Below are 13,567 nucleotides of genomic sequence, written 5' to 3' on the forward strand. Positions count from 1 at the left end.
CAACTTACTCAACTATGCCAGAGGCCATAATGGCTTGTGGCTGCACACGGAAGTTTCTAGCATGAATAATCTTATGATCCCTTTGAGTCTGGGTGGCGGTCCATAGGATGATCACACGGGTACTCCGGGATATCCAAAAATACAAGCAACACTGGGTTCTCCAGGTGCCTCAATCCACCCAAATGTGAATTAAAGTAGCCACCTTAAGTTGATCCATTAATTAACAATCTCACATCTGTCATGAAATATACTCAAACCCAATCCACGTCGATGAGCATAGCATAGCAGTATAAGCATAACGTAGTAACTCCCAGGGGTTGAATGCAAGTCAATAGGTTCCTACCTCATCAACTACTTCCCATTACCCACATGTTATCAATCCTACTCATGCAATGTTTGAGGGTTGAACTAATGCATAAAAACTGGGTATGAAAGGTATGATCAAAGTGTGAACTTGCCTGCAATGTTGATGAAGACGATTCGCACTCATAACTCCTGATAGTTCTACTCGTCACACTCCGGTCAATCTATCGTCAGCAAGCAATGGTAACCACACATAAGCAATCACTCAAAAGACCAGATAGAACGAAGAAGACAATTCAGAAGACATCAAAACCAACCAAATAACTCTTGCAACATAAAACAATTTCTAACATTACCAAAATTATGTGAATTTTGCCTTATCAGAATGTTTAGGTCAAGAGCTTCGATTTGCAAAAAGAATCAACTCAAACGGAGTTATAAAACTCAAGTTACGATCAGACGAAGTTCAAATTCAAAACTGTTTGAAATCAAATTTTTAAACTTTCAAAAACATGTTTAAGTTGATTAACTGGATAGAGGGGATCATAATGAAGAAGTGGGCGTTGTTTTCGTTGGATTTGGACAAGCGAGTAAAAAGTAGTGATCGTTTGAAAACCAGGGGCTGACCTGTAAAGAAAATATTCACAGATGGGTCCCTGGCCGAAATTAAAAAGAAAAAGAAAAATTCTACCAAACGAACGTTCACCACCGAACGCTAACTAACGAAAACCGTTTGCTCCAGAGCCTAAGCTAACGAACGCTCTCTAAATAGAAAAAACGCTTAGAGAGAGAAAAAAACAAATGGATGTGGATCCTTAGATCCAGATCGGACGGACGAGGAGGGGTTGTGGTTACCGCGGCGGTTGGAGTCGCCGGTGACGGAGAAGATGGCGGCGGCGGCGGCTACGGACGGGGCGGCGGCTCCGGTGGCTCTCCGGCTCGGGCGAACCCACGGGGAGGCGCGGTGCGACGAGGGGACTCCGGTGGTGGTGGCGGCGTCGGGCGTAGGCGGCGGTGGAGTGCGGGGCAACGGGGCAGATCTCGGCGGAGCTCGCGAACTCCGGCGAGTTTGCGTGGGGCGTGGGGAGGCGAGGGCGGCGGAGTTTCGAGGCGAAAACGGGGCCGGGGTCGAGGGTTTATATAGGGGGTCGCCCTGGGCGAGGGGCAAGGCGAGGGACACGTCCGGGTTGAGCACGGCGTCGGCCGGCGGAGCGTGCGCGTGCGGGTCTCCGGCGAGAGGTCGGGGACGAACCCGACAGGTGGGTCCCACCTGTCGGTGGCTGAGCGAGGCGGCGGCCGATCGCAGGCGCGAGCGGGCGAGCGGAGCGGAGCGGCTTCGGGCGGCTGGGCTTCGGCTGGGCACTGGGCCGTGGCCTGGCCTGGGAGCTGGGCCGGCCCAGTTCGGTCCGCGGGGAAAAGTTTTTTTTAACACTGACAAATAAAACAAAGGAAAATTAAATATTATATAGGCATATAATATATCAAAATTTTCAGAAAAAGAATATCTACAACGTGAACATTTTCCTAGCATTAAATAAAATCCACAATAATTCAAATAAAGCAAAGAATGCTACTGCTCTAATAAAATCCAAAAAAACATTTTAAAAATACCAAAATTAATTTCAAATTTATTTCTCTCCAATTTTCTGATGTAGGGAATCATCTTACCCTAATTTCCATATATTTTATTTTTGGAGAAAAATAATTTGAATAAAAATCAAATAACTCAAAATTGAAAAATAATTTCAAAAGGATTTTAAATTTGATCCTTTTAAACTTCCAACTCAGATTTCATATGTTTTGAAGAAGTCATTTTATCTTCTCTCATGAAAATCATTGAGTTGCTTAAAGTTTCTGCATTTGAAATATTTTCAACAACCCTTTTCATTTAAATAAATGGAAGAAGTCATGTCATCTTCTCTCCAGGGTTTTGTGGTGAAAAGAATTTGAATTCACGGAGATCATAAAAGCAAAAATGAAAGTTTCGGAAAGTCCTTTTATTCCCTCTCATTTAACTTTCAAAAAGTTTCGAATTTCACTCAAGCAATCATACAACCAAGCAAAACTATCTATTTTATATAACATTCCAAAATTTAGAATTTTGGGATGTTACAAACCTACCACCCTTAAAATGAATCTCGTCCTCGAGATTCGGAGAGGCTAGAAAGAAATAGGTTAGGTTTGGGGTCTTCTCAATTTCCATTGATCGTCTCCGGGGTTTGGGGTGGTACCACCCTTTAGAAACATCGTTACGGTCTCATCAATACTCATATACTTCATCCTTATTGTTGACAGTGTCGGTCTTCTCAGATCTTCAGGATAATTCCTTCTCTGGGCTCTTCCGATAGTGGCATAACCTTTACCACAATTCTTCTGTCCATTCATCTTGGTAAGGTTCTTCCATGACTGGGTCTTCTTAGCTGACGGGTCTGGCGCCAAAACTAAACAACTATCGATATCTCATGGTGGTCAACGATTTATGGTTTCTCCTGCAGGAAATGGGTCTGGTTGATCCTCACCGTATAACCTACGGTTGGCAAAAGCATCCTTGTACAAGGGAAAAATACTTATACCATTCTAAGGTTCAAACAAGGTTTTGATCGTCCTCTCTCCACTATAGGCAAGTCACTCAGATTTACCATCCCATATAGCAAGGCGAATAAATAGAGTAAGTCGGTATGGTGATCAATCCATCCCGCACCCAAATCATTACCTGATATATGGTTTAGCGAACCTCACAATCTAACACTCGGTCATCCTCACAAGCATTGCAGAAGTTTCTCTTGTCGACGAACCAAGTTCAGAAAAATCCATTGATACTGCAAGCCGAACAAACATCTATCGTTTCTTCACAACTCTCAGGTTTTGCGTTACTCCTATAAAATCGTCTGTTGATAAAATCGTAACTTCTTCCAGGGTTTTTCCTTCAGCAAGAATGTGCTTGCTTCTTGGCAGGTCCTGGGGCCTGTGGGTTATGGCCCATCTCATCACTTGTAGTACTTGAACTTATCATCGGGCAACTGATCGTTATTCCAACATCCAACTTCCAGCTTCCTAGCATACTTAAAATCCATCCAATTGTATTGTCTCCCTTCCTTCTATTTGCACCAAACTAAGACGTGATTACTCAGACTCATCATGGAGTTACAATTTCTCCATATTTCCAACATCATACCTCCTTTATATCCAATAGTAATCCATCTCTTCATCCTCGTGGGATATCCCACATACCGAGATAAAACTAGTAATTATCTTGTCCAACGTCCACTCCGTGGAATATCATTTATCTTCTCCAGGGTTTAAGTGTTCTGATAGGGTACTACCACCCTTAAAATGCTCCAATTCCTCCATAGACCATATTTCTCATATCCTCGAAAATGGTCAAAATCTTTCTTCATAGAGTAACAAGTTATAAAATCCATATCGGTACCAACGATGCTAACTTTATTGATTCTCCAATTATTACAATCTCCTGCATTTCCATTACATGCCTCAACTCAACACTTCAATACAAAAGAGTTGTTCCTACTACTTCTACTACTACTACCATACTTCTCAAAGACACAACTAATTATCACAAGTCTCCTTCTCCTTGGGACAATCTCTGGCAAAGTGCCCTGCTTCATTACAACGAAAACATATTACTTCTGACATGTTTCGAGGTTTCCTTTTTGGGCAACTGTTGAAGTAGTGCCCTGACTCCTTGCACCTGAAACAGGTGATATGACTCAGGTCCTTCCTGGAATCCAATCTACTTCTCTTCCTGGACCTTTCCGTTCCAATCAGGGCTTCTATTTCCTGTGGGTCATACTCTACTTCCTCCGTCGGGAATTCTACTAGATCCCCATTCATACAATTCCGGGAGATGTGTCCTTCTCCACATGAATAGCATGACTTGGTGCAGGGTTTAATTGGTTCTTCTTTGGGTGTGTTCTCCACCTCTTCCTCCATCACTGGTTCTTCTAGAATTTCCATGAGGGCTCCTTTCATTGCTTCTTTCTTCTGCTGGATGGTTCTTTGTACCATGGGGTAAATGTGACACTGAGTAGGGTAGTGGGTAGTCCCTTCACATAAGAACAAGTAATTTGCCTAGTTGGGCATTCTTCAGCTGGGTGACTTCCTTCACAATGAGGGCGTTCATCCTTGTGTTCTTTATGGTTGTGTCCTATTTCTCCACAAAGCTTGCATGCACAAGTTTTCTTCATATCCTTTCCATAAGGCCTCAATTTCTGGGACACAAGCCAAGACTTTAACAAAGTCCACTTAAATTCCTTCCAAGTGGTTACTCCTTGCCATCCATTGATGGTTTGGTACATCCTCTACCAGGTAGTGGCACCTCTTTCAAAGCACTCAAGAGCATGCTGGGTCATATCCTTTCTGGCTATAGGGTTATTCTCCATGTGATCCTCCATGTTCTGAATCCATCGATCCGTCTCCAATTGACTTATCGGTTCAGGTAACATGAGTTCATCTCCATTCATCCTCTATTGGGTCCAGGGGTTTTGGGGTGGGATAAGAGAGATAGAGAGGGATGCACACAATACAAACAATAGTTTTGAAAAGACAGATTTTATTTGTGGCTATCGGGAAAAACATCAAACAAATGACAACTCACAAATGTCGCATCTAACGTAGGTATAACAGGGGTTTGGTCTTCTAATGGTCAATAAATCTTCAAAGTCATCAAAATCTTCAAGTCTTGGTCATGTCTCCGAGGGCTCCTTCCGATCGTGCTTATCCTTATCAAGTCCTTTTTTCCAGATCATCTCTGTTGATGCGAAGTCTCTCGTAATGTCCTTTAATATCTCTGGAGTTGCATTCCAAACTTCTGGTTTCAACATCCTTGGCATGAACCATGGTCCTACTGTCCTTCAGTTCCTGATGAATCTCTGGTATCTAGAGGTTTTGCTCCTCCAGCTTGGCTACTTTCAGCTTCTGGGTCCTGAGTTCTTCACAAAATACTTCTTTGTCAAATATGGCTTCCTGCAGGCCCATCTTAAAATCCTTGATGTAATACTCCAGACCCTGGTGATACACCAGCTAAGGTTAAAACTTCATCTTTTGCTGATAGGTGCTCCATTAGCCATTTTGTCATCCAATCCTTTCGATGAAATGCATGTTTAACTCAGCACCATGTCAATAGCATAAGCGGGCGATAACATCATGGATAGCCGTGTTTCTGCCCTTGTCATTGCCATGAGCTATCATTTCATAATTGATATCCCTGCCTTAGGGTTTTCTTGACAAAAACTTTGAGTTTTAATGCTCCACGTTCCGGTCTTTCTCCGATACACCTTGATCTCGGTTATTGACAGCTTCAATAGTATGGCAAGTTCCATAAGGGTAGCCTTCCTAGGTCATACTAATCTGGAAATTCTTCAGAGCCTTCAAAATTCTCCTAGTCTTCGGAGTATTCAACCATTACAGTTTCCATTATTATAATGCATGGTAAATCCTCTTCCTTCCAAAGTGGTCTTAGTTGTCCGATATCTTGTACTTCTTGGGGTGGTCGCATTAGTTGAATCTTCGTGTGGTCAAAAGGGGAAAGGGGGTATAGTCTAACTAAAAGGGAATATTTGAATAAGCTCAGAAGAGAAGAGAGGTAAAAGATCTTTTGAAAAGAAAGTTGTAGAGAAAATCTTTCCTATGGGCGCCCCAGTTTCTAGGGCCACGTCCTACAGTCAACATGTGCTCTGATACCATCTTGTAGCAACCAGACCTCAGACGGTCAAGTCTCTGTGCTTAAGTGTCATCCCTGGATCGGTATGCTGACACACACAGTACTTGAGGATTTATAACAGAGGTAAATCACATGTATAAAGTAACGTAAATACTATTGCCTCAATCCAAATAGCGAAAGTAACAAGGTTGTGGATTCCCATCAACACCAACGGCAAAATTGAGTGTAGAAATCGTAACCCTAATGTATCACTTACTCGTCGTAAGATATCCTGCAGCATGAGACGTTGCAGCCACAGAGGGTCAGTACATTGAATGTACTGGCAAATTCACACCATAGGATAATGATGAATAATAACTATCACTACATGAATATATGGCTGGTGGAAAAGCTCTATGGTTATAATGTTTTTGCGAAAAGCCAATTTTTCCTTACTGCAAAGGAATATATTTTTATTTAACTACAAAGTTGGTTGAAAATATTGAGAAGGTACCTCCAACTCAATCCCAATTAAGAACGTGATTAAACCCAATCAAATTTGAATTAAGTAACATGATGATGAGATCCACATGATAATCCAAGAACTAGATACTCAAGATGTCCATAACCGGGGACACGGCTAATCATGATTAGTTTGTACACTCTGCAGAGGTTTGCGCACTTTTCCCCACAAGACTCGATCTCCTCCGTTCGATTTCTCGCACTACTCGGTGTTTGAGAAACGGATGATCGAGACACAGTCTTTCAGAAGCATTTACTGTCTACTCCGGGCAGACCGTTACACCTACAATCCCCCTACATCTGCTAGTCCACCTCTTCAAGAGCTCACACAACTTACTCAACTATGCCAGAGCCCATAATGGCTTGTGCCTGTACACGGAAGTTTCTAGCATGAATAATCTTATGATCCCTTTGAGTCTGGGTGGCGGTCCATAGGATGATCACACGGGTACTCCGGGATATCCAAAAATACAGGCAACACTGGGTTCTCCAGGTGCCTCAATCCACCCAGATGTGAATTAAAGTAGCCACCTTAAGTTGATCCATTAATTAACAATCTCACATCTGTCATGAAATATACTCAAACCCAATCCACTTCCACGAGCATAGCACAGCAGTATAAGCATAACGTAGTAACTCCCAGGGGTTGAATGCAAGTCAATAGGTTCCTACCTCATCAACTACATTCCAATACCCACATGTTATCAATCCTACTCATGCAATGTTTGAGGGTTAAACTAATGCATAAAAACTGGGTATGAAAGGTATGATCAAAGTGTGAACTTGCCTGCAATGTTGATGAAGATGATTCGCACTCATAACTCCTGATAGTTCTACTCGTCACACTCCGGTCAATCTATCGTAAGCAAGCAATGGTAACCACACATAAGCAATCACTCAAAAGACCGGATAGAACGAAGAAGACAATTCAGAAGACATCAAAACCAACCAAATAACTCTTGCAACATAAAGCAATTTCTAACAGTACCAAAATTATGTGAATTTGGCCATATCAGAAAGTTTAGGTCAAGACCTTCGATTTGTAAAAAGAATCAACTCAAACGGAGTTATAAAACTCAAGTTACGATCAGACGAAGTTCAAATTCAAAATTGTTTGAAATCAAATTTTAAACTTTCAAAAACACGTTTAAGTTGATTAACTGGATAGAGGGGATCATAATGAAGAAGTGGGCGTTGGTTTCGTTGGATTTGGACAAGCGAGTAAAAAGTAGTGATCGTTTGAAAACCAGGGGCTGATATGTAAATAAAATATTCACGGATGGGTCCCTGGCCGAAATTAAAAAGAAAAAGAAAAATTCTACTGAACGAACGTTCACCGCAGAACGCTAACTAACGAAAACCGTTTGCTCCAGAGCCTAAGCTAACGAACGCTCTCTAAATAGAAAAAACGCTTAGAGAGAGAAAAAAAGAAATGGATCTGGATCCTTAGAGATCAGACGGACGAGGAGGGGCTGTGGTTACCGCGGCGGTTGGAGTCGCCGGTGACGGAGAAGACGGCGGCGGCGGCGGCGGTTACGGACGGGGCGGCGGCTCCGGTGGCTCTCCGGCTCGGGCGAACCCACGGGGAGGCGCGGCGCGACGAGGGGACTCCGGTGGTGGTGGCGGCGTCGGGCGTAGGCGGCGGTGGAGTGCGGGGCAACGGTGGCAGATCTCGACGGAGCTCGCGAACTCCGGCGAGTTTGCGTGGGGCGTGGGGAGGCGAGGGCGGTTGCGTTTCGAGGCGAAAACGGGGCCGGGGTCGAGGGTTTATATAGGGGGTCGCCTTGGGCGAGGGGCAAGGCGAGGGAGGCGTCCGGGTTGAGCACGGCGTCGGCTGGCGGACTGTGCGCGTGCGGGACTCCGGCGAGAGGTCGGGGACGAACCCGACAGGTGGGTCCCACCTGTCGGTGGCTGAGCGAGGCGGCGGCCGATCGCAGGCGCGAGCGGGCGAGCGGAGCGGAGCGGCTTCGGGTGCGGCTGGGCTTCGGCTGGGCACTAGGTCGTGGCCTGGCCTGGGAGCTGGGCCGGCCCAGTTCGGTCCGCGGGGAAAAGTTTTTTTTTTAAACACAGACGAATAAAACAAAGGAAAATTAAATATTATATAGGCATATAATATATCAAATTTTTTTAGAAAAAGAATATCTACAACGTGAACATTTTCCTAGCATTAAATAAAATCCACAATAATTCAAATAAAGCAAAGAGTGCTGCTCCTCTAATAAAATCCAAAAAAATCATCTTAAAAATACCAAAATTTATTTCAAATTTATTTCTCTCCAATTTTCTGATGTAGGGAATCATTTTACCCTAATTTCCATATATTTTATTTTTGGAGAAAAATAATTTGAATAAAAATCAAATAACTCAAAATTGAAAAAAAAAATTCAAAAGGATTTTAAATTTGATCATTTTAAACTTCCAACTCATATTTCATATGTTTTGAAGAAGTCATTTTATCTTCTCTCATGAAAATCATTGAGTTGCTTAAAGTTTCTGAATTTGAAATATTTTCAAATGAAATTGAAATATTTTCAACAACCCTTTTCATTTAAATAAATGGAAGAAGTCATGTCATCTTCTCTCCAGGGTTTTGTGGTGAAAAGAATTTGAATTCATGGAGGTCATAAAAGCAAAAAATGAAAGTTTGGGAAAGCCTTTTATTCCCTCTCATTTAACTTTCAAAAAGGTTTTGAATTTAACTCAAGCAATCATACAACCAAGCAAAACTATCTATTTTATATAACATTCCAAAATTTAGAATTTTGGGATGTTACAGATGGCAAAGTGAAAGGTATATTTGATATACATGTTATTGATGTGTACCTTACTAATGCCCGTATTAGCGCCTGGGTATTTGATACTGGTTATGTTACTCATATTTGCAACTCGAAACGGGGGCTACGGATTAAACGAAGATTGGCTAAGGACGAGGTGACGATGCGCGTGGGAAATGGTTCCAAGGTCGATGTGATCGCCATCGGCATGCTACCTCTACATCTACCTTCAGGATTAGATTTAGACCTAAATAATTGTTGTTTGGTGCCAGTGTTAAGCATGAACATTATATCTGGATCTTGTTTGATGCGAGACGGTTATTCATTTAAATCAGAGAATAATGGTTGTTCTGTTTATACGAGTAATATCTTTTATGGTCATGCACCCTTGATGAGTGGTTTATTTTTGTTGAATCTCGATTGTAGTGATACACATGTTCATAATATTGAAGCAAAAACATGCAAGGTTAATAATGATAGTGCAACTTATTTGTGGCGCTGCCGTTTAGGTCATATTGATATAAAGAGCATGAAGAAACTCCATGCTGATGGGCTTTTGGAATCACTTGATTACGAATCACTTGATGCATGCGAACCATGCCTCATGGGCAAGATGACTAAGACTCCGTTCTCCAGAACAATGGAGCGAGCAACTGACTTATTGGAAATAATACATACTAATGTATGCGGTCCAATGAGTGTTGAATCTCGTAGCGGGCATCGTTACTTTCTGACCTTCACAGATGATTTGAGCATATATGGGTATATCTACTTGATGAAACATAAGTCTAAAACATTTGAAAAGTTTAAAGAATTTCAGAGTGAAGTAGAAAATCATCGTAATAAGAAAATAAAGTTTCTACGATCTGATCGTGGAGGTGAATATTTGAGTTACGAGTTTGGTCTTCATTTAAAACAGTGTGGAATAGTTTCGCAACTCACGCCATTTGGAACTCACAGCGTAATGGTGCGTTCGAACGTCGTAACCGCACTTTATTAGATATGGTGTGATCTATGATGTCTCTTACTGATTTACCACTATCATTTTCGGGTTATGCTTTAGAGACGGCTGCATTCACGTTAAATAGAGCACCATCTAAATCCGTTGAGAGGACACCATATGAACTGTAGTTTTGCAAGAAACCCAAGTTGTCGTTTCTTAAAGTTTAGGGACGTGATGCTTATGTGAAAAAGCTTCAACCTGGTAATCTCGAACCCAAATCGGAGAAATGTGTCTTCATAGGATACCCAAAGGAGACTGTTGGGTACACCTTCTATCACAGATTTGAAGGCAAGATATTCGTTGCTAAGAATGGATCCTTTCTAGAGAAATAGTTTCTCTCGAAAGAAGTGAGTGGGAGGAAAGTAGAACTTGATGAGGTAATTGTACCTTCTCCCAAATTGGAAAGTAGTTCATCACAGAAATTAGTTCCAGTGATTCCTACACCAATCAGTGAGGAAGCTAATGATGATGATCATGAAACTTTAGATCAAGTTACTACTTAACCTCGTAGGTCAACCAGAGTAAGATCTGCACCAGAGTGGTACGGTAATCCTGTTCTGGAGGTCACGTTACTTGACCATGACGAACCTACGAACTATGAGGAAGTGATGATGAGCCCAGATTTCGCAAAATGGCTTGAGGCCATGAAATCTGAGATGGGATCCATGTATGAGAACAAAGTGTGGACTTTGATTGACTTGCCCGATGATCGGCAAGCCATAAAGAATAAATGGATCTTCAAGAAGAAGACTGACGCTGACGGTAATGTTACTGTCTACAAAGCTCGACTTGTTGCGAAGGGTTTTCAACAAGTTCAAGGAGTTGACTACGATGAGACCTTCTCATCCGTAGCGATGCTTAAGTCTGTCCGAATCATGTTAGCAATTGCCGCATTTTATGATTATGAAATTTGGCAAGTGGATGTCAAAACTGCATTCCTTAATGGATATCTTAAAGAAGAGTTGTATATGATGCAACCAGAAGGTTTTGTCAATCCAAAAGGTGCTAACAAAGTGGGCAAGCTCCAGCGATCCATTTATGGACTGGTACAATCCTCTCGGAGTTGGAATATACGCTTTGATAGTGTGATCAAAGCATATGGTTTTATATAGACTTTCGGAGAAGCCTGTATTTACAAGAAAGTGAGTGGGAGCTCTGTAGCATTTCTGATATTATATGTGGATGACATATTGTTGATCGGAAATGATACTGAATTTCTGAATAGCATAAAAAGATACTTGAATAAGAATGTTTCAATGAAAGACCTCGGTGAAGCTGTTTATATATTGGGCATCAAGATCTATAGAGATAGATCAAGATGCTTAATCGGACTTTCACAAAGTACACACCTTGATAAAGTTTTGAAGAAGTTCAAAATGGATCAGTCAAAGAAAGGGTTCTTGCCAGTGTTGCAAGGTGTGAAATTGAGTCAGACTCAATGCCCGACCACTGCAGAAGATAGAGAGAAAATGAAAGTCATTCCCTATGCCTTAGCCATAGGTTCTATCATGTATGCAATGTTGTGTACCAGACCTGATGTGTGCCCTTGCTATTAGTTTAGCAGGGAGGTACCACAGTAATCCAGGAGTGGATCACTGGACAGCGGTCAAGAACATCCTGAAATACCTGAAAAGCACTAAGGACATGGTTCTCGTTTATGGAGGTGACAAAGAGCTCGTCGTAAATGGTTACGTCGATGCAAGCTTTGACACTGATCCGGATGACTCTAAGTCACAAACCGGATACGTATTTATATTGAATGGTGGAGCTGTCAGTTGGTGCAGTTCCAAGCAGAGCGTCGTGGCGGGATCTACGTGTGAAGCGGAGTACATAGCTGCTTCGGAAGCAGCAAATGAAGGAGTCTAGATGAAGGAGTTCATATCCGATCTAGGTGTAATACCTAGTGCATCGGGTCAAATGAAAATCTTTTGTAACAATACTGGAGCAATTGCCTTGGCGAAGGAATCCAGATTTCACAAGAGAACCAAACACATCAAGAGACGGTTCAATTCCATTCGTGATCATGTCAAGGAGGGAGACATGGAGATTTGAAAAATACATATGGATCTGAATGTTGCAGACCCGCAGACTAAGCCTCTCTCACGAGCAAAACATGATCAGCACCGAGACTCCATGGGTGTTAGAATCATTACTATGTAATCAAGATTCTTGACTCTAGTGCAAGTGGGAGACTAAAGGAAATATGCCCAAGAGGCAATAATAAAGTTGTTGTTTATATTTCCTTGTATCATGATAAATGTTTATTATTCATGCTGGAATTGTATTAACCGGAAACTTAGTACATGTGTGAATACATAGACAAATAGAGTGTCCCTAGTATGCCTCTACTAGACTAGCTCGTTAATCAAAGATGGTTAAGTTTCCTGCCCATAGACATGTGTTGTCATTTTATGAATGGGATCACATCATTAGAGAATGATGTGATGGACAAGACCCATCCATTAGCTTAGCATAATGATCGTTTAGTTTTCTTGCTATTGCTTTCTTCATGACTTATACATGTTCCTCTAACTATGAGATTATGCAACTCCCGAATACCGGAGGAACACCTTGTGTGCTATCAAACGTCACAACGTAACTGGGTGATTATAAAGATGCTCTACAAGTGTCTTCGATGGTATTTGTTGAGTTGGCATAGATCGAGATTTGGATTTGTCAGTCCGTGTATCGGAGAGGTATCTCTGGGCCCTCTCGGTAATGCACATCACTATAAGCCTTGCAAGCAATATGACTACTGAGTTAGTTGCGGGATGATGCATTATGGAACGAGTAAAGAAGACTTGCCGGTAACGAGATTGAACTAGGTATAAGGATACCGAAGATCGAATCTCGGGAAAGTAACATATCGATGACAAAGGGAACAACGTATGTTGTTATGCGGTTTGATCGAATCTTCGTAGAATATGTAGGAGCCAATATGAGCATCCAGGTTCCGCTATTGGTTATTGACCGGAGATGTGTCTCGGTCATGTCTACATAGTTCTCGAACCCGTAGGGTCCGCACGCTTAACGTTCAATGACAATTTGTATTATGAGTTATGTGATTTGATGACCGAAGTTTGTTCGGAGTCCCGGATAAGATCATGGACATGACGAGGAGTCTCGAAATGGTCGACGTGTAAAGATCAATATATTGGAAGGTTATATTCGGACACCGGAATGGTTCCGAAGTGTTTCGGGTATTTTCCAGAGTACCGGGAGGTTACCGGAACCCCCCAGGAGAGTAATGGGCTTTAATGGGATTTAGGGGAAAGGAGAGAGGGGCCTCAAGGGGTGCCCCCCATG

This window comes from Aegilops tauschii, chromosome 1 (genome assembly GCF_002575655.3).
Source record: "Aegilops tauschii subsp. strangulata cultivar AL8/78 chromosome 1, Aet v6.0, whole genome shotgun sequence".
In the NCBI taxonomy this organism is placed as follows: domain Eukaryota; kingdom Viridiplantae; phylum Streptophyta; class Magnoliopsida; order Poales; family Poaceae; genus Aegilops; species Aegilops tauschii.